Source organism: Cricetulus griseus, unplaced genomic scaffold, assembly GCF_003668045.3.
Source record: "Cricetulus griseus strain 17A/GY unplaced genomic scaffold, alternate assembly CriGri-PICRH-1.0 unplaced_scaffold_3, whole genome shotgun sequence".
Lineage (NCBI taxonomy): Eukaryota > Metazoa > Chordata > Mammalia > Rodentia > Cricetidae > Cricetulus > Cricetulus griseus.
The window spans coordinates 2,452,995-2,477,564 of record NW_023277030.1 but is presented as its reverse complement, the minus strand read 5'-3'; the positions used below and the strand labels follow the sequence as shown (position 1 = coordinate 2,477,564).

The following is a 24,570-nucleotide window of genomic DNA, read 5'->3' as shown; positions in this document are numbered from 1 at the left end:
CCAAAACCCCAGCCACATCAGGAACACTACTGACTCCTTTCAGGGAGGTAAGGCTTGCACTCAGCAGCTTCTGTAGCAGCTCTCTGGATTCTGAGTCCACCTCCCTCCTCAACCATTTCCTAGCAACCCTTCCTGTCATGAGATGAGACGCAATGTTAACTTAGGAACCAGACCAGTTTTTATTAAAGGGGTGCTACAATCATGCCCCCACACCAAAAGGCACCTGTACTTTCAGTTACAATGCCGTATCATCATCAGAAAATATCACAAATCAAATGCATATTTAATTTACCAAACCTTGAAGCATTGTACCTAGCCTGACCCACCTTATTCATGTTCAGAACAGACACTGTCCTACAATGGAGCAAAATTATCTAATGCAAAGTTTTTTTTATGACAGAATATCAAACATTTCTTGCTACTGAAAGCCTCCACTTGTCTTCTCAATTAGTGTCAAAAACTCACAATATAGAAGATGCAAGCAGCTTACCACAGTGTAGAACATTTGGGCATTTTACCCAACAGGCATTGCAATGTCATCTCCAGTCTGTGCTATGGTCATACAAATGCAAATATTTTTTGTTGTGGATGATTTTGCTTTAGCATCCTAACATTAATAATTATATTATTATCAGAGATGCAACCAGGAAACATGATTGCAAGGATACCGGCACATAAAAAACTAAGATGGAACGATACAGCTAGTGAATCCAGGATCATATTGGCGCTAGGAATGAGGTAAGCACATGCACACACAGAAATCAGTATTGGACAATGGCAAATGGAACCCTGGCTTTGTCAAAATGTACACAGATAATGGGTTTCTATGCTTGGAAAATTGGGGCCCTGAGCCTCTGTGTCTTGAAGTAGAAGAATGTTTTCTCTCTTCCTGTCCCTCCCATTTAACCCTGTTCCCATTGAGGAGTTCAGGAGGGGTAATTTGTCACATAAGCTTACTCATTATTTTTTTGGTGGAGAACAGAATTTTAATTGTCACATATCTGTTTGCAATAAAGGACTCAATACCACCAATTGAAAGAGAAGTTTTTACAATTTTGAGTCTCATGGGCTACTTATGCAGAACAAAGCCTTGATGGGCTTGGGAGTCTAGCAAAAGTGTGACTGAGACTATCATGCGGCAGGGGGCAGACCTCCCAGTACTGCCCTGGCTGGACACACAAGGACTGTTTCATGAAGAATAATATGCACACGGAAGGATGATCCAAGGATCTCCCAAGATCATAATTACAAATATGTCTGGCTCTGTTGCTTAGACCCTCTATATTTGTCTGAATATGTAATTGGTTGTATAAGTGTCAACATTATAAAAATACTCAAGAGCCTACCCTTTGTAAGAGTGATGCGACTCAGGTTGGAGGAATAAAACAAGGTCTACTAAAGACGAAATGAATGGAGAGGGCACCGGTGACCCCAGTGTGTTGTGACTGTAAGAAACTATTAAAATGTGCCTAGAGCAAACACCACATATGTGCAATCACATCCGACAAGAATGCATCATTTGAACTGGCCCCAAGGTTCTTATGCACATGCCACATCCCCTCACGGAATGTCCCCAGCCCTGTTTTACTCTCTGCCCCTCCCCCACTGTAGAATGTTCAATGCCACATTCTGGAGCAGTTTACTTTCAAACTTTTCAAAGCTGTGGCTGGATCTCTTGAGCCTCTGGCACATATTGGTGATCTTGGAGTGATTCCTCTGAGATTGATCACCATGGATCCTAGCAGACAGGTTTGGTTACTGTCCAAGCCTGTAGGAATAACTTCAGAAGGTAAGCCTGGAGTATCAGAGTGTGGCACCTGAGTCTCTGCCACTGGCAGTTTAAATCTGTTACTAGCAATGACTTACTGGGCAAAGGGTGTGGGTAGGAAACAGCACTGGACTTCTGCAAGAACATCTCACCTTGGAAGCTGAAACAGCTTTTGGCAGAATGAACAGAGCAATGATGGAACTAAGTTGACACAAGGAAGCAGACTTGATCAGAAGATACAATGACAGGCCCTAGACTGGCTCTTCCTGTGTGTCAGGCAGGTCTACTAAGTACAGTTTACAGATGTGGTGGAATGGTTCACTGTGGTGTTCCAGGGAAGGTTTATGGGCAACAGTTGAGCTCTGGGTCATTTCTCCAAGCCAGTGGGACTTGTGCTATAAAATTATGGATCTCAGAAATTTAAGTGGGCCACACTAGACCTTAGAAGGACAGTGCCGAGAAATTGCCAGGCAGGAAACTGTCCAGTGGGGTCCTCTCTGTGGGGATGGAGGTTGCTCTATCCACTGGCATCCCAGAGTTGCTCATGCCTTCACACGGAAGAAGGCTTCTTTATCACCAGGTAGTTGATGTCTTCAGAAGCAGAGCAGTTAGGAAACATCAACTAACATAGTAATGGGTGATTGCTCTCAACTTTTCACCCTACCTGTTTTGATAAAGCTTGAGGGGAACCTTGGCAGATTCCATGGCAGGTGAGGGTGACAGAGGTGAAGCAACAAACACACTAGGCAGACAGAGCTTAGTCAGAAGTTTTATTAGAAAATGGGGTTGGAGAAAAGAGGTAAAAAGACACAGTCACAGAGACACAGAGAGGACGTAAGTGAAGAGGGAGACAGGAAAAGTCCTGTATGCCCCAACGGAATAGTGGCAAAGACAGAGAGAAGGAGAAAGAGAGACGGGGAGAGACAGAGACAGATATCAGGAATCAAAGAGTAGAAAGACAGCAGGAAAGAGAGGACTGGAAAGAAAGAGATCGTAAGTGGGAAGAGGTCTTTCTTTTAAAGTGGTCCTTTGCACCTGGGATGACTGAGGGTAGCGCAGAGGTGGTTTTGGTTTGCAGCGCTGGGATAAAAAGGGAGGGGGTTTGAGAGTGTGAAAGGAACAGTCAGAAGGGATTGAGGTCAAAATATTTGAAACCTGCCACCTTTACAGAGGCCCTTCTGGAAACTGGCCCTTATTGATGGTGCCTTGCCTCCTGCGGGCATCATTACTGTCGTAGTGGTCCAGACAGAGTCACACTGATCCATCTCTAGCGAGAGAGCTAGAACGCTGATGAGTTTTCTGCCAGGGATTTCCAAAAGAGTCTCTCAGAGGTGGGAAAGCTGAGGGCTCCTCTCCACAGCAGCAATCAGGGAATGTTGGCAAATGGAGAGGAAGATCCCTGCTGTACCAATGCTCAGCCAGACGAAACCAGCAGGGAATTCCCTAGGGGACATCTGCCAACAGTACAATCTCCTCTTCCCCATGACCCTCCCCCAATGACCACTGACTACTGGGACCAGAGAGCTGCCCTCCTGTTTCTCTTTATCTTTCCAGCATCTGCATTGGGACAGAACATGACTGTCAACCTCAGTGCCTCCATGTCTACATTTGCTACCCTGCCTGTTCTCCCAACTGCCCCCCAGGCAACACTCCAATTATTCTGGGAGGCCCCAGCACCCCTACTGACTGGAGGCATCTCTCCCTGGAATCCTCTAGTGTTATCTGCCTTGCCTGGGGTGTCTTTGGTGGCAGAAGCTGGAAGTACAACTCTGGATATAGCAGTACCTCTGAACATTGTGCAAGTGGGGACACCAGGCAGGCCTGTACAGCCCATACCCAATGTCAACATTTTCCTCACAGAGGAGTCCCTCAATTGTAATGTCCCTGTGACCCAAGGTGGGGGTATGAGTTGCCCTGCTTCCCCCTTCATGAGAGCACCTGCTGCAAATACCTTCATAAATGATCAAATTGCTTCAGATGTCCAGCCCCAAGAAGGATTGTGGGTCCTGGGATCTCACTCTCCAACCACACAGCCAGTTGTCCAGCTGGTTCCTGTCAGGTCCCCAGTGAACTCAGCACCACCTCCAAAAGGAGCAGTTGGAGAGAGTTGTCCAGCCAATGTCCAAACCAACTCCCCAGAAAACTGCTTGTCCAAACCAGACAGTGTCTATGGGAATATCTGGCACTGGCAGTTTATCAAGACTCTGGTCCAGCAGGACCTGTCCCAGACTCCAGACGTGTCAGCTTTCTCCTGCTTCCTCATGTGAGTGTCACCTGTGCCTGGAATGCTGTATTGGGCTCCAACATGATGAGTGTGAGGTGGCCAAGGAAAGTGCTGAAGGTGACAGAACCAACCCAGAGAGTCACACTCTGAGAAATAGAGGTGTCACATGGGGGATCCTGGAGTCCCAGAAAGCTTGGCTTGGATTTAGGCCTTTTACTCCATTTGGTAGTTCTTTGCCTTAGCATTTTATCTTCTAGCATTGATCTTAGTGTTTAGGGTCCACAGCATGTTACAACCAGGATGGGGAAGAATGCTGGACTCCAGAGAGAACTGTACATTTGTCCCTCACCCCACCGTCTAAGGAATTTCCCTTAAGCCAGAAAGTCTCCAGACCTTCCCTGGGGAAATTTTTGGTCTCTTTGCTCCATGTTTATCCTCAGCAGTGATTTGCACCATTGCCCCAGTCATTGACCCTAGGTTCCAGAACATTCTGTGCATTTTACCAGTCAGCTTAGTCATATCACCAGGTAGACTAGAATACTGAAGCCACAGGCCTTGTTATCGCAGAGTTCTCGACACTGGAGACCCAAACAAGACCTTGAAGAGCCAGTTCTTGAAGTCTCCATGGCTGTCTCACAGGACTAAAAGAAATCTGGGGGAGGCCTCTTCTCTCTTTCAATAAGAGCACTATCCCATCCTGAGAGCTCCACATCATGTCCTAAGTTTGGTTACCAACCAAGGCCTCATTTCTAATGACTTTCACTTTGATTTTGTCAACTTCAGGTCCATGTTGGGAACCTAAGTCCCATCTGTTCTTCCACACACAGTGATAGAAGGAGACTCACATGGCAGGCTGGAAAACAGACATAGATCTTTGCGTTGATGTCTGTTGCATGATTAGGAGTTCCTAGTAGCTGATTTTATTCTGACTCAAGGTTATAGATGCATCTTGGTCTGAGTCTACTGGATCCGGATTATTTTTGATTGAGTGCTTCTAATGAATTACAGTCCAGTGCTTCAGTCCCTGGCTCAGAGGAATCCTACCATGAATGTGGAGGAGGGCCTTTGGAGGGGTCTGCAGGAATGGCAGTGTACAAGCAACTATGACCGGATGATCTTCTTTGAGATGGCTGAAAAGTGAGTCAATGGAATTTTGAAGCAGGGTATGTGAAGAGCTGTCAATCATGGGTGAGCCTGTTGAATCAGGATTCTGGAGGAGGGTATATATTGGGGATACTACTCACTTGCAGCTTGGTCTGGTGAGTTTGTCATCTGCACATTTGAAGGAAGATTACCCAATACTTGGTACCCTGGTGGTAATCTATGAGGTTCAGGATGCTGTTCTCACCTCCTGCAGTGCTGGGCTATCTGCCCCAGGGTCCGAGCAGCTCTGCCCTCATTGGCCATGAATCTATCACTGCCTTTCTTTTGAAGGTCAGAGTGGGAAAACTGACCCATTCCAGCCCTGCTGGGTCTCCTCCAGCACTGAAGATTGTAAAATACAAACATGCTCCACAAGTCTTAAGTCAACTAGCTGGTACTGAGTCACTGCTTTTTGACAGTAGAGACTACTGCATCCCAATAGGGTGGCCTCAGTTGTGTCCTTATGTACTGGAGTGGTTATGAACAAAAGCATGCAGAGAGGAGGGAAGCTTCTTACACATCTGAGGATATGTCTGTGGTCATTCTGTCTTTTTTCCGTGTGATGTTTTCATGCACAAAAGCCCACAAAAAGCTCTCAGAGGGAAGCATCAACACCTCTCAGTTTCCCTTCTACTTTCTCCTGGCATCTCCTGGGCACTTGTCTCCCAGGTCATTCCAGCTCTCCCAGCCTCAGCTTCAGCAATTCTATATCTGGTTCAAGATCCCTGATGTACTCCATCAATCATATCTGTGGCCATATTACCAGTAAGAGTTTCTTTGTGGCTCTAGGCAAGGACAAGATAGGCCTTAAGGAAGAGTCACATGATAGTCCTTCTTGGGACACCTCAAACTGATTTGATTTCCACAAATACCAAGGGAATATAATGTGCCCCAGAGCTGTGGTTATGTTCCAAGATCAGCAACTTCATAGGACTGTACCAGATCATCCCAAGAACCTGCACCTCTGATCTTCTTCAGTAATCTTTTGGCTGGGCCCTGGCATCCCTCATCCTTAAGTTTACAGAATTTGTGAGTGCAGAACAGATGGAGAATTCAAGGCTGGAGATGATGAGAAGTATCTAGTGCCAAGTTCTTACAACCACAAGACAAGATCCTACAAGGCCCCCAGCTTCTGAGGTGTTTGAGGAACCAGGTAGTGATAACATAACTTTAGGTCTCTATGCAGAGGTCAAATCAGTCAAAATGGATTTTTTCCCTGAAAATAGGCTTCTTCCTTCAGGTTAGGGCATTTTCTATGTAGCCTGGGGACCCTTGCAGCCCTTAGTCTTGAATTTGGTAATCATTGAGCTGGCCACCATCAGGACCTGGCCACTGAGTTTGTAGAGTACCTGAAATATTGTTGGCTCCAAATGCTCTCCCACATGACTGTCGTAGATATATTAACAATTTTCAATGTCCCCTCTCACAGATCTTTAGGTTTGGCTTACCCTAGGCCATTGTGGTTCCTCTGAACTATGGTCTACATGGCATGGATAGGGTGGAACTGAACCCTGTCTATGTATCATCATGTTCTCCTATATCCTAGCATGCAACTCCATTAAGACTGGTCCTAAGACTGACCCTGCCTGCCTCCCAGTACTCAGGCAATTATGAAAGACTGAGGCACCTTGAAATTCCACCAGAAGATGTGCAGGAGTACATGAATATTATGGACTGGCTAGAGAAGCTTCCACAGTCATTCACAGGAGTGCCCACAGAAAAGGAAGAAGAGGAAAACAGTGGCCCAGAGCAGGAAGGAGATGACTTCTACTCAGATGCAGGAGTCCTGAGCTACATTGATGAGCTGTGCTTCCAGAAACACTTCGTTGAGCAAGTGAGCTGCACCTGGAGCCTTGGTGCTGGCCAGATTATGAGTTTTGCATCCCAGTCCTCGTAACTGAGCCTGCTTACCTACCTTCAGGGCTCTCTCTATGTTTCTCCTTCTCTCTCTCTCTCTCTCTCTCTCTCTCTCTCTCTCTCTCTCATGTGTATGTGTGTGTGTGAGTGTGTGTGTGTGTGTGTGTGTGTGTGTGTGTGTGTGTGTGTTTGTGTGTGTGTGTGTGTTGGTTGTCATCATGACTTTGCAGCAACATAGAACTCCCTGTCCCCGGTACTCACTCCTAATCCTTCTGTTTATAGGTGGAGGACATAATAAACCCCAAATTTGTGACAGAAATCCTATCTTCCAAACCAGAGATGGACATACTGTCTCTAATGAAGGAGCTGGAATACGAGGAAGAACTCAGTGTTGAGCAGGTAGATAGGGAAGGGAGAACACAAAGGACAACAAGAAAAAAGCAATTGGTAGGCAAGAGGCAAGCAGACACCAGGCAGACAGGATACATGGAGACATTAGGCAAACTGGGTGGGGCATGGAGGTCCCCAAATAGAGTGGTGTGCTGAGAGTCACCAGGTGGATAGGATACTGCTCATAAGAACCATGTGACCTACAGGAAGTCAAGGCATTCTGCCTGGGGCTTCAACAAGAAGGGAATGCAGGTATGGACATGGGGAGGAGGTGAAGTGCATAGCTGCAAGGAACCAGGCATGTCAGCAAACAGACCCTTGGTCTCTGACACTCAGAGACAGTTGACTATCCCCTTAGCTACCTCCACCCAAAAGTTTTGCCCCCTGTAGCAAAACTTCCAGACTAGGATGAATCTTATATGCCCATTTCCTCCTGCAGCAACTGGAGGAGCACTGCCTGGCTTTGAAGAAGAAATGCTGTAAGAGGGCACCTCTGAATCCCGGTGCCCCTCAGATACTTTCCAATGCTTCTGTACCAACTGTCTGCCAAGGCACAAAGAGAGATGACCATGGTCCCCAAAGAGGGGACAGTACTTAGAAAGCTTCCTCACTGGTGCCTTCTTTAGAACATCAGTGTCCTGGAGCTACCAAAGAAGAAGTCAGGCTTACTGACTTCCAAAGTTGTCAGTGTTTACCTGTCCCGTGCTAACCGTCTCACCAGCAAAAACGGCATGGGGACACTCCTCAGGATCCTTCTGCAGTAAAGCTTTAATGCGTCTTGAGAGGGAGAGCATCAGCTTACAGAGTGGAGACTCTGAACTCCCAAAAACCCCTCCTTATATAGGCTGGCAACCGTCACCTCAGACTGTTACTTTTTGACTGGCTGAATCTCGTAGGACCATATGACGTCAGCTGATCGGACATATGACGTCACGGGAGGGGTGGAGACTAAGGGCTGGAAAGTTACAAAGTTACCTAGTGCGCATGCTCACAGCTTGTAAGGGCTCCTTACATACGCACCAGCTTGTAACGGCTCCTAACATATCCCCCTTTTTTATTAATTAATGATAAGGCTTCATATTTTTACAAGAAAGTAGGTCACCCATACATTGAGGGATAGAGGCAGAGGTTGTACCTCCCAAATCATACAATAAGACTGTGTACGAGGGTCACCCCTAGGCTGTTAGCTTGACCCAAAGAGCTCTCGACCTGTCCTCTGCCATTTTTCTGGGAAAGGGAAACTGGGGCAGGCAACGCTTAAGCAGGACAACATGCCTCCCAGAGAAGCCTGCATATTAGGCAACTCTCTGTGCGATGCTTTGCTCAACATCCCTCATGGGCTGCTCAAGCCAGATACTCTACCCTGTGCAATGAGCCTAGGCTCTGGGTGTGCAAGAGCTGTCTGACCGGCGGCCTATTGCTTAAACATTGTTAACCAAATGTCAGTGGAAGCCCCTTGTTCCAAGGCTACAAGCACTTGGGCGATCTTAGTTTGAGCCCTGAGCCTACAGACCAGCCAGAGAAGCAACACCAATCCGCAGCAAACGGCTGTGCCAAACATTCCCACCCCCACCCATTCTTTGAAGTAGGAAACAGCTGAGGTGACCCATGATGACAGTCCCTCCGTCAGTGACAGATCGATAGCGGCTCTCAATTCACGCAGCGTCTGCTCAAATTCAAAGGTTCAATTCTGCAACATAAACTGAGAAAGGCTTTTAGACAAATTAGCTGCTTTGGTAAAATTCTCATATTGGATGGAGGCAACACATAGGCCAGGGAGCTTCTGCTCACAGCCTCTGCTCAAATTCAAAGGTCCAATTGTTATTGACACATAGGCCTTGGTCAGCTACTGAGAAACAGAGACTTCCCTTAAGGGAAATAGTCCTATTTTCACAAAGCTCTGTTCATCCTCAGGCAGAAAAGCTAAGCCCAGCTCTCTATTGGTGGCAAAGAATCAGGGAAAAACTTGTGCATTATACATCACCAGCATCAGAAGTGGGAATGTTGATGTGATTCCCCAACGTGGTTCCCCCTGGACAGCTGGGGTCTTGATCATCATCAGTAACATCAGGAGGAGCAGCTTGCTCCCCCCTTTAATGTGTCTGGTCTGCTACATCCTTCTGCTCCATGACTGTCCTGGTAAGTCTTTCAGGGACCCAGAAAGGATTTTCTTCATTCTGTGGGAAAACACAAACAGCTTCCTTGGATCTTATTAAAATAGGATCCGGGCCTTTCCATTCATTGGTTAACACATCTTTCCATTTCACCAATTCTTTAGGTCGATATGGGTCTAAGCAATGTCGCTCTGCTGCAGTCTGATCATGCTCACCTGAGTTTAAAAAATTTATGGTGAAGAGCGCCACTGCTATGGCAACTCGTGGCACGGGGGGCAAATCCTTTATTATACCCCCTCTTTGTTTAATTAAGTATGATTTGAGCGTGCGATGTGAGCGCTCAATGATGCCTTGCCCTTGAGGGTTATATGGCAAGCCCGTAATACATGTGACTTGCATTTGTGCACAAAATTGTTTAAATTTCTGAGAAATATAAGCAGGTCCATTGTCAGTTTTTAAGTATTTAGGCTTTCCCCAGGCACTCCATGCCTCAAGACAGTGTTGAATTACATGGGAGGTCTTTTCTCCAGTGAGTGGTGTGGCATGGAGAACAGCGGAGCAGGTGTCTATTGATACATGCACGTACTGGAGTTTCCCAAAGAAAGAAAAATGAGTGACATCCATCTGCCATATTGTAATGGTAAAATCCCTCTTGGATTTACTCCAGTATGACGGACAGGGAGAAACTGACAACAGTTGTGACATTGAGTAACGATATCACGTGCCTCTTTCCTAGTAAGAGAGAAGCGCTTGCATAGGGTCGCAGAAGTAACATGAAAGTTGTCATGGAAGGCCTTAGCGGCTTGCAGCGGGGGACAAAAACTGCCGCAGCTAGCCTTGTGGCTTTATCTGCCAAATCATTTCCTTGGCTCATTGGGCCAGGAAGTCCTGAATGAGCCCTGATATATGTAATATACATGGGATCCTGTCTGGTTAACAAACAATCTTGTAATTTTTGGAATAGAGATGCCACTCTGCTAGTGGATCTAATGACTCCAGCCGTCTCCAGTAAATTTACAGCATTGACCACATAGGAGGAGTCAGAAACAATGTTAAGAGGACCTGGGAATTTTTGAAGAACATCTAATACCACTAAGCATTCTACCACCTGAGGGGTTAGTCTCAGCATATTGCCGTGAGAACACCTGGGTACCTACAACATAGGCTCCTAGGCCAGTCTTGGAGCCATCTGTGTATAACACTAACCTGTCTTTTAATGGAGTAGGAGAGGTGATTCGGGGAAACACAATAGGTTGAGATGCAGCAAAGTGCAACAAAGGGTGTCTAGGGTAATGATTATCAATTTTTCCCAAAAAGGTGGTGACTAATATGGCCCAATCATCAGAGGTGGCGGCCAAAGTCTGCACTAGAAGAGAGTTATAGGGAACAATTAAGGCTGCAGGATGTCTGCCAAAATGGCTGACAGCGGCCTTCAGGCCCTTAAGGGCATTTTGAGCTATGGCAGCAGGGTACCAGTCAATGATCTTCTGAGGAGAGGCATGTGGGTGGATCCATAACAAGGGCCCATTTTGCCACAATACTGCAGTGGGCAATCTTTTTGTTTTAAATACACAAAGGGAGAAAGGCTGAAATAAATCAATGCGGTATAGTTGTGCTTCTTTAATGGCTTCTTCCACTAAACGGAGGGCCGTCTCCGCAGCGGGAGTCAAAGACCTGGGGGAGGCAATATGGGTATTCCCTTTCAAAATATCAAACAGAGGTTTTAATTCCTCAGAGGGGATCTTTAAAAATGGCCGCAGCCAATTTATGTCTCCTAATAATTTTTGAAAATCATTCAAGGTATGTAAATCATCTCTATAAATCCTTAACTTCTGTGGGAGAATCTTATTTGGGAGCACCATGGAGCCCAGGAAGTGTCCAGTATCTGCAATTTGGACCTTCTCCATAGCAATTTGGAGGCCCCAAAGTTGTAAATTTTTAAGCAGTAAAGGGTAAGCCTCTCGAAGAATCCTTAAATCCCTATGGCACATGAGCACATCATCCATATAATGGATCACAATTAAATTTGGATATTGTTCTCTTATTGGTCTGAGAGCCTCCTGTACATATAATTGACATATGGTAGGGCTATTTGCCATGCCTTGATGTAACACCTTCCATTGGAATCGCTTATCAGGGTCCATATGATTAATGGAGGGGACAGTGAATGTGAAACGCAGCCTGTCCAGGGGAAACAAAGGAATAGAGAAAAACAATCTTTGATGTCTAATATTATTAAATTCCAATTTTTGGGTAATGCAGAAAGCACAAGAAGACCTCGTTGCACTGCACCAAGGGAAGATATTTGCTCATTAATATTCCAAGGGGAGGTTCTATGTGCCCCAAAGCCAATTGTTCCACATGTAAATTAAGTTTTTTTTTCCTTCTGCCCTCAAAGATGGCAAAGCAAGGCGCAGCTTTTTTTTTACCTTCTCATAGGGAGGGGGTGCTGAATGAGCAACCTTCGAGAGGGCTGTTTGAAGCTGCCGTCTTCGAGGTTTTTTGCTACTTTGTATATGGTCATCCAGATAGTATCTTTCTTTTTCACCTAGCTGAGCTGTTTCCCCAGTATTTAAGACTTCATCTCCTGAGCTTTCAGAGTCATCAGAGCTATCAAGATTTAAAGCTTCAAGCTCATTTACAGGATCATCTAACAAATTGCACACTCCCTTGTCATTAGACACCCCAGGAGGTCCTTTTTCCTTTTTCGTTGTCGTTTTGTTTTTTGTACACACTCCCTTGTCATTAGACACCTCGGGAGGTCCTTATTCCTTTTTTATGACAGGGCGCGCCCCACCTCTCACTACGTTCGGTTTCTGACATGTAATTCTGGACTTCTTCAAGATTGCTACAACAGTGAAAAAGATAAAGATGGCTCCGAGGACAAGTACAAAAGCCTCTACACTACCTCCCCAAGATGGCAACATTCCCAAGCCAAAGTCCAGAAAAGACATACCTCTCTGAATCCTACCTCCCTTCAGTTCTGAATCCTCCTTGTTGCCAAGGGGTCTCCGATGGTGCCGACGATGATGAGGTCAATTTCCCAGGTTTCGGCACCAGATGTCCCGCACTAACCATCTCGCCAGCAAAAACGGCATGGGGACACTCCTCAGGATCCTTCTGCAGTAAAGCTTTAATGCGTCTTGAGAGGGAGAGCATCAGCTTACAGAGTGGAGATTCTGAACTCCCAAAAACCCCTCCTTAATTTAGGCTGGCAACTGCCGCCTCAGACTGTTATTTTTTGACTGGCTGAAGCTCGTCGGACAATATGATGTCAGCTGATCGGACATATGACGTCAAGGGAGGGGTGGAGACTAAGGGCTGGAAAGTTACAAAGTTACCTAGTGCACATGCTCACAGCTTGTAACGGCTCCTAACATTTACCCTCACTGGGAGATGTCGGGTCCACTGCTATTCCCTATGGCAGAGGATCCCATCCCCAAAGCCCAGGGTCCAGATGTGCAATGATCCTCAGAGGAGTTTCTTCTATGGGCAGAACCATCGAGGACAAAGAAGAGCTCCCCAGCTTGTCCTTCCTCCAGTGGTCCCACTAGAGGCTGGTGCCATGGAAACTGTCTGGCTACTTGTGCCCCTATACAGGTCTCTCTGACTCTGCTAGTATCCCCAAAACCTTATCTCAAAGATAAATTACCTCAGTCCTGGTCCATCTCAAACTGACATGTCAAATAAGCGAGCTCTCATTGGAGGCTTGACTCCAGTGGGTAAGAGGTCCAAATCAGGGCTTTGTCATGGGATGTTTGAAGGGCACTCTCAGCCCTGGGGATCAGTCACCTCTTGCAGGCACAGAAAAAGTAGGTTGAGGCACCCGGAAGAGGTAGAAGAGGCACTGAGCCTCTGTGATGTCCCCTCAAAGCAGGCAGAGTTTCATTCTGCCTCTACCTGGCACCCTCATACCAAAAAACGAAAAGTAAACACATTGAACTCCTGCTCACTCAGGATTGATCCAGCTGCTGCTAAGTACTAGAAGGCTAGAGCCACGGGGCAATAAAGCCAGGGATGATGGGTGGGGCAAAGAGTGGGAGGGTATTATCACTTTAGATATTTGTAAGTTACAGTGAATAAATGTAGTTTGGCTCAAAATGGTGTTAGAGCTGTGTCTTAGGGTTTCTATTGCTGTGAAGAGACACCATGACCAAAGCAACTCTTGTAAAGGAAAAGAATTAATTGGCTTGCCTACCTTTCAGAGTTTCAGAACATTATCATCATGGCAGAATGCGGGCAAACATGGTGTTGGAGAAGGAACTGAGAGCTTTACATCTTGATCTACAGGGAAAGGGAAGGGAATTGTCTCAACGGAAGTGGCATGAGTATATAGGAGTCCTCCAAGCCCATCTCCACAGTGATAAGCTTCCTCCAACAAGGCCATATGTAGTAACAATGCCCGTCCCTTTGGGCGGCATTTTATTTCAAGCCACCACTGGCTGCTACTTACATTCTGATGTCTGTACTGCTACATGGAGTGAGGAGCTAGTGAGGGAAAACCTTGAGATCCTGTACTCTAGGATGCATAGGTGCAGAACCAGATTTTTCTGTAAATTTACCCGTTACCCTGGGAGCATGCAGCAGACTGACAGCTTCCAGAATCATGGGCATTGCCCACTCACAAAGCCTCGCTGCTTACAGGGACTACTTGGAACACATAATTATTATCTGCTTCCTCAAAAACCTTCACAGCCTGCAGCCCTGTGAACCATTACCCAGCTTCTAGAATTATCCTAGCAATTGCATTTTTCTGCAGTAACTTAGGGAGCATTTTCTGTTCCCTAAAGACATGAGTGGAAATACTATTCCAGTCCTCAGAACGCCAGAGACTTCTTGAGTGTGTGTGTGTGGTTCTAGGAAAAGTCCTGGCATACAGAGAGAGGGGGCAGTAGCCAGCTGGGGAATGTCCAGCCAGCTCTCATCTTACATATCTACAAACACCACCCTCTCTGACAGTGACAGGAAGAGTCTGTTCCTTGACTCGTTTTTTGTAGATTCTCTTATTTTTTTTTCTTTTTGAGATTTGAGCATGACTCTCTATGTGCTAGGCAAGCATTCCACTGCCAAACTTTATCTTCAGATTATTTTATGTTTGAGACAGAGTCTTCCTGAATTATTCTTGTTGGCCTTGAATTCTGTGTCTGAGAGTTGCCTTGTCACTAAACAACAGTGAAATCTCCCCAATGAGGACAGGAATAAAATTCCTAGTAAGTTTAAGAAGAGGAATGAGACATGATGCATTGCTCTCTCCTCATAGTCCATTATTGTGACAAAGCATGACAGTTCTTCATGATGTGATGAAGGAGAAACCCAGAAGGAGAATGCACATGAGCCAAGTGTCTTACCTTTCTATTCCTGTGATAAACAACTTGACTAAAACAATCTTGAGGAGGAAAGGGTTTATCTTACAGTTTACATTTCACCATGGAGGGAAGTCAGGGCAGGAACTCGACAGGAAACTGAAGGCTAGAGGTAAAGCATGAGCTAGACAAGAATGCTACTTACTGGCTTGTCTCTCATTGCTAGCTACACCTTCCTTTCCTACAGCCAATTCTCCAGAGATGGCACAGCCCACAGTGGTCCAGGCCTTCCCACATCTATCATTAGTCAAGAAAATGTCCCCAGGCTCACCTAAAGGACAGTCTGATGGAGGAATCTTCTTGGCTGAGGTTCCTCTTCCCAGACCCTGCAGTGAATCAATTAGACAAAATACTACCCAGCACAAGAATGTGAGGGAACATCCCCCTACTGTTCATTCTACTGTTTTGGGTGACGGCTGATGGTATTTTTCTTGGATCCCCAAGTGCTATCTCAGAATTCACTATATACTGGGCATCAACAAACTTCCTACTTCAGTCTCTCTAGGTGCATCCAGAAAATGGGCCTATGGCATCTGAAGAAATGGATTTTAGATATTCTCTTCTGGTTACTCTAAAAGTGCAAAGCAGAGTGACCCATTATCTGTGGTTCCTGTGGTGTTCAAAGTACCAACACGGCCTTAGCAAGAATTTTCAGTGTGCTGCACAGTGCAATGTGTAATCTATAGTATGGATAGTCACAAATAGGAAGAACATTCCAAGACTCTTATAATTTAAAAACATGAGAATGGAATTAAAGTGCATGATCCTAAATGAAATTTTAACTCATGCCTGGTGTTAGTGGCACATGCCTTTAATCCCAGCATTCGGGAGGGAGAGGCAGGTGGACCGCTGCGAGTGTGAGGCCAGCCTAGCCTCCATAGCAAGTGCCAGGATAGGCTCCAAAGCTACACAGAGGAACCCTGTCTCAAAAAACACAAAAATGGCATATTTTAATATGACTTGTTAATATGTGTGTTTTTTTTTTTGAGGGGGTGGGGAAGACACAGGATCTCACTATGTAGCCCTGACTGGCATGGAACTAAAAATATCCACCAGCATCAGCTTCTCAATTTTGCTGGGATCAAAGGTGTGTGCAGCCATGTACAGCCCTATTTACTATGGCTTGACTCAATCACACCTATCCAGAGACCAAATCACTCTAAGATAAACAATTCTTTGTCAGAAAGGTTGCTTGTACAGGAAGAGGGTGGAAGGACACTGAGAAGGGGAGAAGAGGAGGGATGCAGAGGACATGAGGTAGCAGAAAGTTTGAGTCAGGGAAAGAATAGAAGACAACAAGAATGGAGATAACATAATAGAGAGAGACATTTAAGTTTACAGAGAAATCAGGCACTAGGGAAATGTCTGGAGATCTACAAAGATGACACCAGCTAACAATCCAAGTAACAGAGGAGAGGCTACCTTAAATGCCCTCCCCTGATAATGAGATTGGTTACTGACTTAAATTCTACCAGATAGACCTCAACCAGTAGCTGGTGGAAGTAGAAGCCTACACCCACAACTAATCACTGAACTGAAATGGAATCCAGATGCAGTCGAGTGAAGAGCAAAGGGGTCCAGACCAGTGTGGTAAAACATATATAAACAGCTAACCTGAACATCAGGGAAATCTTGCTCCCCAGACTGATAGATGGGATATCAGCATGGGACTAATCCAGAGTCCAAGAACATGGGTTACAGTGAGGAAACCTAGGGAATCTACAGAAACTCCTGTAGTAGTTCAGTACATATCCCTAGCATAGATGTGGACTTTGGGAGCCCCTTCCACATAGAGGAATACTCACTGAGCCCGGACACATGGGGGTGGGCCTAGGTCCTATCCCAAAGGATACAGTAGACTCTGATGACACCCTATGGAAAGCCTCACCATCCAGGGGGAATAGAAAGGATATGGGATAAGTAGGGTTTTAGTTGGGGGGTTATGGTTGGTGAAGATGGGGGTGGGGGGAGAAGGGAACTGGGATTGTCATGTATAACAATTTGTTTCTAATTCAAATAAAAAAATCTGGAAATACAAGGTTGTCCCTTTGCTTGCTTGCTTGTTTTGTTGAACCAAATATAGAACTCCCCCCAAAGTGTCTTGGTCCTCCATCAGCATTCACCTCACAGACTTGCTGCCCTGGCCCTAATTCCTCAGGGGGTAGCTCCAGCCATAGCTACACTGCATATGACTTCCTGACCTGAAGCCTGCTGCATACAAGGTCAGTGGTGTTCAGATGTCTAGAGCCCTGTGGATTCTACTAGCTGTTTCACCTGTGCACAGCCAAGACACAAGCACTGCCCCTTAACAGTTCCCACACCAGGCACACTATCTCTTGCCTGCCAAGGAAGCCCCACCCCCATACCTGCTGTCACTGGGATTGGGAATCTGTTTTGAGTTTCTAGACTGAGAGGAGAGTGTAATATATTTGTAAAATAATCAGTGATCAGGATCACGGGACAAAAGCAAGGTAAAGTTATAACCACAAAAAGTCCTCACAGCCCAAGCACTGCTTCTCAGTCCCACAGGCAGCCCATGAGAGTTCCTATTGCTTCCTATCTTGCAATGTCTTGTCCCTGCTGTGTATTCTGGCCATTGCACACAAAGGGTTATTTTTTCTTACTGTCACGTCAATTCATGCTTTCCGGAGACACTGTAATCTAAAATATTCCAGGTATGTGTTCAGCTGGTGTCTGTTGAGCTCATTGGATCTTTTAAAACTGGTCTATTTTCTGCCTTACATACAGCAACCTGACCAAGTCTGTCCTTCATGGTTATGTTTCCTAGCCAAGGGCTTATGTTATTTTTTTTTTGTATTTACTTGTTCGAGTTGTGGGGATTAAACCCAAGGCCCCTTGAATCCATTCCAACAAGCTGATGTCACCAAGCTGCTCATGGAACACAGAAGGTTCTCGTTGCAATGATGACTGCTTTTTCGATAATTTGTTCCTGAGTTTTGATTTTGTCTGGTAGGTTCATTTGGCTAGAGACTTGGCTCAGCAGATAAGAGCACTTACTGTTCCTGAAGAGGAGTCAGGTTTCTATTGCAGCACCCACATGTTGGCTCCAAACTGTCTATAACTCCAGTTCTAGGCTACATGCCACCCTCTTCTAGCCTTCATGGCCACCAGGCATGTAATTCACAGACATACACAAGGGCAAAGTACCCAAATATAACAAATACATTTGAAAAATACCTTACTGTATATAAATCGTGTAGGTGTTTTCCCAATATTATGCTCTGCACATTCATAGTTTGTCATTTTACATTTTAGTCTGTGACCCAATTTGAGTTATATTTTGTCATGGCATATGACTGTGTCTACATTCAGTTTTGGTTTGTTCTAAAGGGTTTTGTTTTGTTTGTTACTTACTGAATTCTAACTCTTCCATGAACATATGGTGAAAAAAGCAAGTTTTCTCTATTTACTGCTTTGCCCAATGCTCGTTGATTTTATGTGTGTGTTTCCAGGCCCCATGGGCTTGTGCCTCTGCATTGAAATTATAGATCCATTTGAAAAAACTGAAATATGTATAACATTGACAAGATTTTCCTTTTAATACATGAACATGGAATATTACTTTTAGCTTAGTTGCTCCAAGATTTCACTTGTATATATTCTTAGATTTATATGTATTTCTCCCTCCTCCATTTATTCTGCATCCTCCTCCTTCCCTCTTCTCATACGTGGCCCCATCTGTCACCTGCCATTCTAATGGCATCACTGGGATCTTGGTTGCCGTGGGTTCTGTGACAGGTAGATATTGGAACACACCATTGCCAAGGATATGGAAGCCAGGCCACCAGGAGTGGAGCTGAGTGCCTCCACAGCAGGGAGTCTGCATCTTGCTGTGTAGCTCAGGCTGGCTCAAAATTCACAATGTAGCTCATACTGGCCTTGATCCCTCTTGCTCCTGCCTCCTAGGTCCTGCCATGACAGGCTTGCATCAAGCCTATAATGGACAGGGTACTAAGATTTTTTTGAGTTTGCATTTCTGTTCATAGGAGACACTGTTCTGTTATTTCCTATTCTTGCAGTGTATGGTCTTGATATTTGGGTAGTGCTGGTTTAATAGAATGAGGTAAGATGGATATCTGTTTCTGTGCCCTGGAAGTTTGTAGGGAACTAGAAGGGATGGAGGTGATGGATCACAGTGGTAGAGCCCTTGTCCCCCTCCTAGGTCCAGTCAACAGTACTGTTGGGCAAAAGTGGATTTGTGACACTTCTTCCCCCAAATGGTTGCTGGCATTTACCAAGGAGTGGACAGGTGTTTATTTAGTATCATGTCTGTGTGTGTACTTGTGCACTGTGCACATGTGGGTCAGGGACAACTTGTGGGAGTCTACTCTCTCCTTCCATAACATGGACTCTGTTGCTAGAACTCAGGTCATCACACTTGATGTGATGTTAGTTTGACACTTCTTTTTCCTTCTTAAGACAGGAACTTCGGTGATTGATTTATATCACTTTTTTTACTATATCCATTTCATGTTTATTTTCCTCTAAGCATTTCATTTGTTGTAGCCCATAGATTTTTGTTTTATAGATTTTATTTTTCTTTCAATTTGTATATTTAATATTTCTCAGGCTTCTTCATTATTCCATGTAATGTTTGAATTTTTGGGCTGTTGTTTGTTCACTTTTGAGAAAAAGTCTCCCATGAAGCCCAGGCTGGCCTAGATCTCAATATGTAGCACAAAGTGTCTTTGAACTTGTGATTCTTCTATGTTTGTGCTAGGTTTAAAGACATATGATACCCCAACTGGCTTTGATGTGTTCTTTGCTGTCTTTCATTGTGGGGATCATATGTTCCTGATTCTAGCTTTATTCTGCATTGGCCAGAGAGTAATTCTCTTTCAGTTTGTTTATATGGTTGATTACATTGAAGAATTTTCATATGTTGAACCATGCTTGCACGCCCAGGATGAATCCTACTTGATCATATTGGATGATTTTTCCTATGAGTTCTTGGATTCGATTCGCCAATATTTTGTTGAGTAATTTTGCATTGATATTCATGAGGGATATTTGTCTGTAGTTCTCTTTTTTACTTGTATCTTTGTGTGCCTGGGGTATCAAAGAGTTTGTAGCATCATAAAAAGAGTTTGGCAATGTCCCTTCTGCTTCTATTGTGTGGAACAATTTGAGGAGCACTGGTAATAGCTCTTGTTTGAATTTCTGGTAGAATTTTGCAGTGAAGCCATCTTGCCCTGGCCTTTTTTTTTTTTTTTGGTTGGTAGGCTTTTGATGACTGCTTCTTTTTCATTAGGGGTTACAAGTTGAATTAAACTGACTTTCTGTTCTTGGTTTAATTTTGGTAAGAGATATCTATCCAGAAAACTGTCAATTTCCTTTAGATTTTCAAATATTGTGGAGTACAGTTTTTCAAAGTATTACCTGGTGATTCTCTGGATTTCCTCACTGTCCATTGATACATCCCCTTTTTGTTTCTGATTTTGCTAATTAGCATGCTCGCTCTATGCCTTTTGGTTAGTTTGGATAGAGGTTTGTCTATCTGATTGAACTTCTCAAAGAATCAACTCTTTGTTTCATTGATACTTTGTAATGTTTTCCCAGTTTCTACTTTATTGATTCCAGCCCTCAGTTTGATTATTCCCTGGTGTCTAGTTTTCCATGGTGAGTTTGCTTCTTTTTTCTCTAAAGCTTGTAGTTGTTCTGTCAATTCTCTGGTGTGACTTTTCTACAGTTTCTTCATGTGGGCACTTAGTGCTATGAAAATTTCTCTTAGCACTGCTTTCAGAGTCTCCCATACGTTTCAGAATGTTGTGTCTGCATTCTCTTTATATGATAGGAAGTCTTTAATTTCTTTTTTGGTTTCTTTCTCAACCAAGGAAGGTTTCTTCTTCAACCCAGGTGCAATTGGGTGTTATTCAATTTCCAGGAGTTTGCATGTTTTCTGCAATTTGTATTGCTGTTGATTTCTAGCTTTAAATCATGGTGATCTGATAACATATAGGGGGTTATTTCAATTATTTTGTATCTGTTGAAGTTTGATTTGTTCCCAACTATGTGGTCAATTTTAGAGAACGTGTCATGTGGCGCTGAGAAGGTATATCCTTTTTTTTTTTTTTTTTGCATGGAATGTTCTATAGATGTCTGTTACTCCCAATTGGGCCATAACTTCTGTTATATCCTTTGTTTCTTTGTTAAGTTTCTGTCTGGTGCTCCTGTCTAGTGGTGAAATGGGGCTGTTGAACTCTCCTACTATAATTGCGTGTGGTTTTATGTGTGGTTTGACCTTTAGTAATGTTCCTTTTACAAATGAGGGTGCCATCGTACTTGACACATAGGTCGTCAGGATTGAAACTTCATATTGATGGACTTTTCCTGTGATGAGTATGAAATGTCCTTCATCTCTTTTGATTGATTTTAGTTTGAAGTCTAATTTGTTAGATATTAGGACTGCTACACCAACTTGTTTCTTGGGTCCATTTAATTGGAAAATCTTTTCCTAATCCTTTACTCTGAGTTAACGCCTGTCTCTGAAGTTTAGATGTGTTTCTTGTATACAGCAGAATTTTGGATTCTTTCTTTGTATCCATTCTGTTTTCCTGTATCTTTTTATTTGCATGTTAAAACCATTGACATTGAGAGATATTAATGCCCATTTATTGCTGGTTATTGTTTGTTTTGGATTTGGTGGTGGTGGTGTCATTGGGTGTGGGTTTCTCCCTCCTGTTTCTTTTTCTGTTTGGTAAAGTTGGATTATCTGTCATCTATGTTTTTATGAGTATAGTTGGCTTCGTTGGGTTGGAGTTTTCCTTCTAGGACTTTCTGTAGTGCTGGATTTGTGGATATGTACTGTTTAAATCAGGTTTTGTCATGGAATATCTTGTTTTCCATATCTATAGTGATTGAAAGCTTTGCTGGGTACAGTAGTCTGGGTTGCCATCCATGTTCCTTAAGTTTCCATTGAGAAGTGAGTTGTGATTCTGATAGTTCTGACTTTATATGTTACTTGACCTTTTTCCTTTGCCGTTATTAATATTTTATCTTAATATTTATCTATTCATTTGATGTTTTGATTATTTTGTGGAGAGGGGAGTTCTTTTTGTGGTCCAGTTTATTTGGTGTTCTGTAAGCTTCATGTAATTTCATAGGCATATCATTCTCTATGTTGGGGAAGTTTTTTTCTATGAGTCTATTGAATATATTTTCTGTACCTTCACTTTCTTCTATACCTATTATTCTTAGATGTGGCCTTTTCACTGTGTCCCATATTTCCTGGATATTTTGTGATAGAGATTTTTTGAACTTGATAGTTTCCTTGGTTGATGACTGTATATCCTACAGCGAGTCTTCAACAACTGAGATTCTCTCTTCCATCTCTTGTAATCTATTGGTTATACTCACATCCTTAGATCCTGATCATTTACCCAGCCTTTGCATTTCTAGCATCCCCTCATTCTGTGTTTTCTTTATTGATTCTATTTCAGCTTTCATGCCTTGACCAGTTTCCAGGGATTCCTTCACTTGTTTGTTTTTTCTTTAGATTCTTTAAGAGAATTACTTATTTCTTGATTTTTTCTTCAATTTTTCAATTATTTCTTTAAGAGATTTTCTTGTTTCCTATTAAGGGTCTCGAATATCTTCATGAAGTAGATTTTTAGGTCATTTTTCTTCCTCTGTGCTGTGCTTTTCAGATCTTGCTGTTGTGGAGTCCCTAGATTCTGGTGGTATCATATTGGCCTTTCTGTTCAGTTTGTTCTTATTCTGCCTTTTTCCCTCTATTCTTTCAGTGGGTGCAGGTGGGGTCTCTCTATCTCCTTTTGTCACCTGGTGGTGTGGGTGGGCCAAAACTTCAATGTGGAAGTCTTTCCTGTCTGAGCAGGTCCACTCTATGCAGGTGGGTTTGTTCTCTGCTGCCACAGGCACAGATAGATCCTGGACTGATGGGGACCTTGACCAAGGGTAGGGCTCAGGAGAAGTCAGGGATCCGGAAGAAGAAGGAAGAGTGGAGTATTTCAAGACTCACAGAGGTCCTTCCTGTCTGGGTGGGTCCATTCTATGCAGGCAGTCCACTGTTTGCAGCCTTGTCCTGGAGAGATCCTGGGCTGATTGTGACCTTAAGGAGGAGTAGGGCTCAGGAAAGGTCAGGGAGGCAGAGGCGTAAGGAAGAGTGAGGTATTTCTAGACTCATGGAGGTCCTTCCTGTCTTGGCTGGCCCCCTCTATGCAGGCAGGTTTATTCTCTGCTCCTTCAGGCCCAGAGAAATACTTTGCTGATTGGGACCTTGAGCAGGAGTAGGAATCAGGAGAGGTCAGGGAGGAGGAGATGGAAGGAAGAGTCCCTTGGTAATTTTTTAATTATTTTTATTTTAACATCGCATTTCATAAAATGTATTTTGTTCATAATGATCCCAATTCAATATTGTTGATTAATATTTTGATCATATAAAATAGGATCTTGAGCTTCAATTGCCTAAGTATTTTATAAACTTTATGTTCAAGTAATATTCATTGAGGCCCAATGTCTGTTATGATTTGGGTAAGCAAATAAATTATTAATTAATATAAGTGATATTTTCTGTTTCAGTTTTTCTGAACTGCATGGAAATAAAAGTATTTTATGAGGCTTTTTTTCTCAATTGAAAAGAAATTTTAATAATTAGAAAAATAACAGTTGACCTTCAAATGCCATCCAGGTCATGATGCCAAGGTCACCATATCCTGACCTGGAAACCCAAATCCTTAGTGAAGAGCTCCCTACAGCAGCAAGTCAACTGGGGAAAGGACCAGACAGAGAATGGCATAGTGGTCCCACCCCAGCAGGAAGGACCACTCTGAGACTGGCTAACCTTCACTCTTGTTTCTCCCCTCTGTCCTGTACCCTCTGCTTGAATTGAGTGTGGGCTCTGCTTAGGCCTCAACTCCCTCCAGAACACATCACTTGGATCTTCCTTGGCCTACAACCTCACTTAGAGAGTAGAATCGTGATGGCCAGAAAAACAACCATGAGTCGGGCACACACCTAATTTGGTACCCGTCCACAATGCCTCTCTGACACTAATCCTTCAATACCAGGGTAGTGTGTTGTTCTTTCATTCAGCTTTAAAGAAAACACATGTTAGATGGGCCACGAACTTGAGAGATACATTAACAATAGAGTTTATTACAAGTTGGGGGAGAGGGAGAGTGAGGGAGACTTGAGAAGAAACAAAGAAGGTAAGAGGAAGTGCAGAGAGCAGAGAGGCAGAGGAAGATAAGAAACCAAGAGAGTTAAGAGTGAGAGACAGGGAACATAAGTGGGGGTTTCTGTCTTTTACAGGGGTGCTTTACATCTACCTGCAGACATAGAACATATGGGAGCCTGGGCTGACCAGAGATCTGCCTGAGTGAATTCTACCAAGTGACCTTAGAAGGTTAGCATTATGCCTGAACCTTACAGTCCCACCTTTAATTTTTATTAAAATGGTGGGGTGTTAGACATGACAGGTTAGGGAATAAGACATAAAGTTCTCAAGAATACTCTGCCGGGGGGGAATTGGCCTCTTTGGGGGGACCTGAGAAAGCTGGGGTGCTGCCATGTCCTGAGGTAGCTGGTAGCTCCATTGAAGTCCAGTCTGTATGGAGCCCCCTGACACCTGTTAGAACGGGCGAGATGTCAGCAACATAGAAGACAAGGTTAGGTTAAGGAAAAATGTTCCTTAAGTCCTGGTATTTGCAGGGAGGAATGTTAGATGAAGGA

At 44.1% G+C, this 24,570-nt stretch overlaps 1 pseudogene; it reads left to right on the top strand.

Annotated features, from left to right (window-relative positions):
- Positions 1 to 1,731: 1,731 nt before the first annotated feature.
- On the top strand, positions 1,732 to 13,312 carry LOC100763938 (annotated as a pseudogene).
- The last annotated feature ends 11,258 nt before the right edge of the window (positions 13,313 to 24,570 follow it).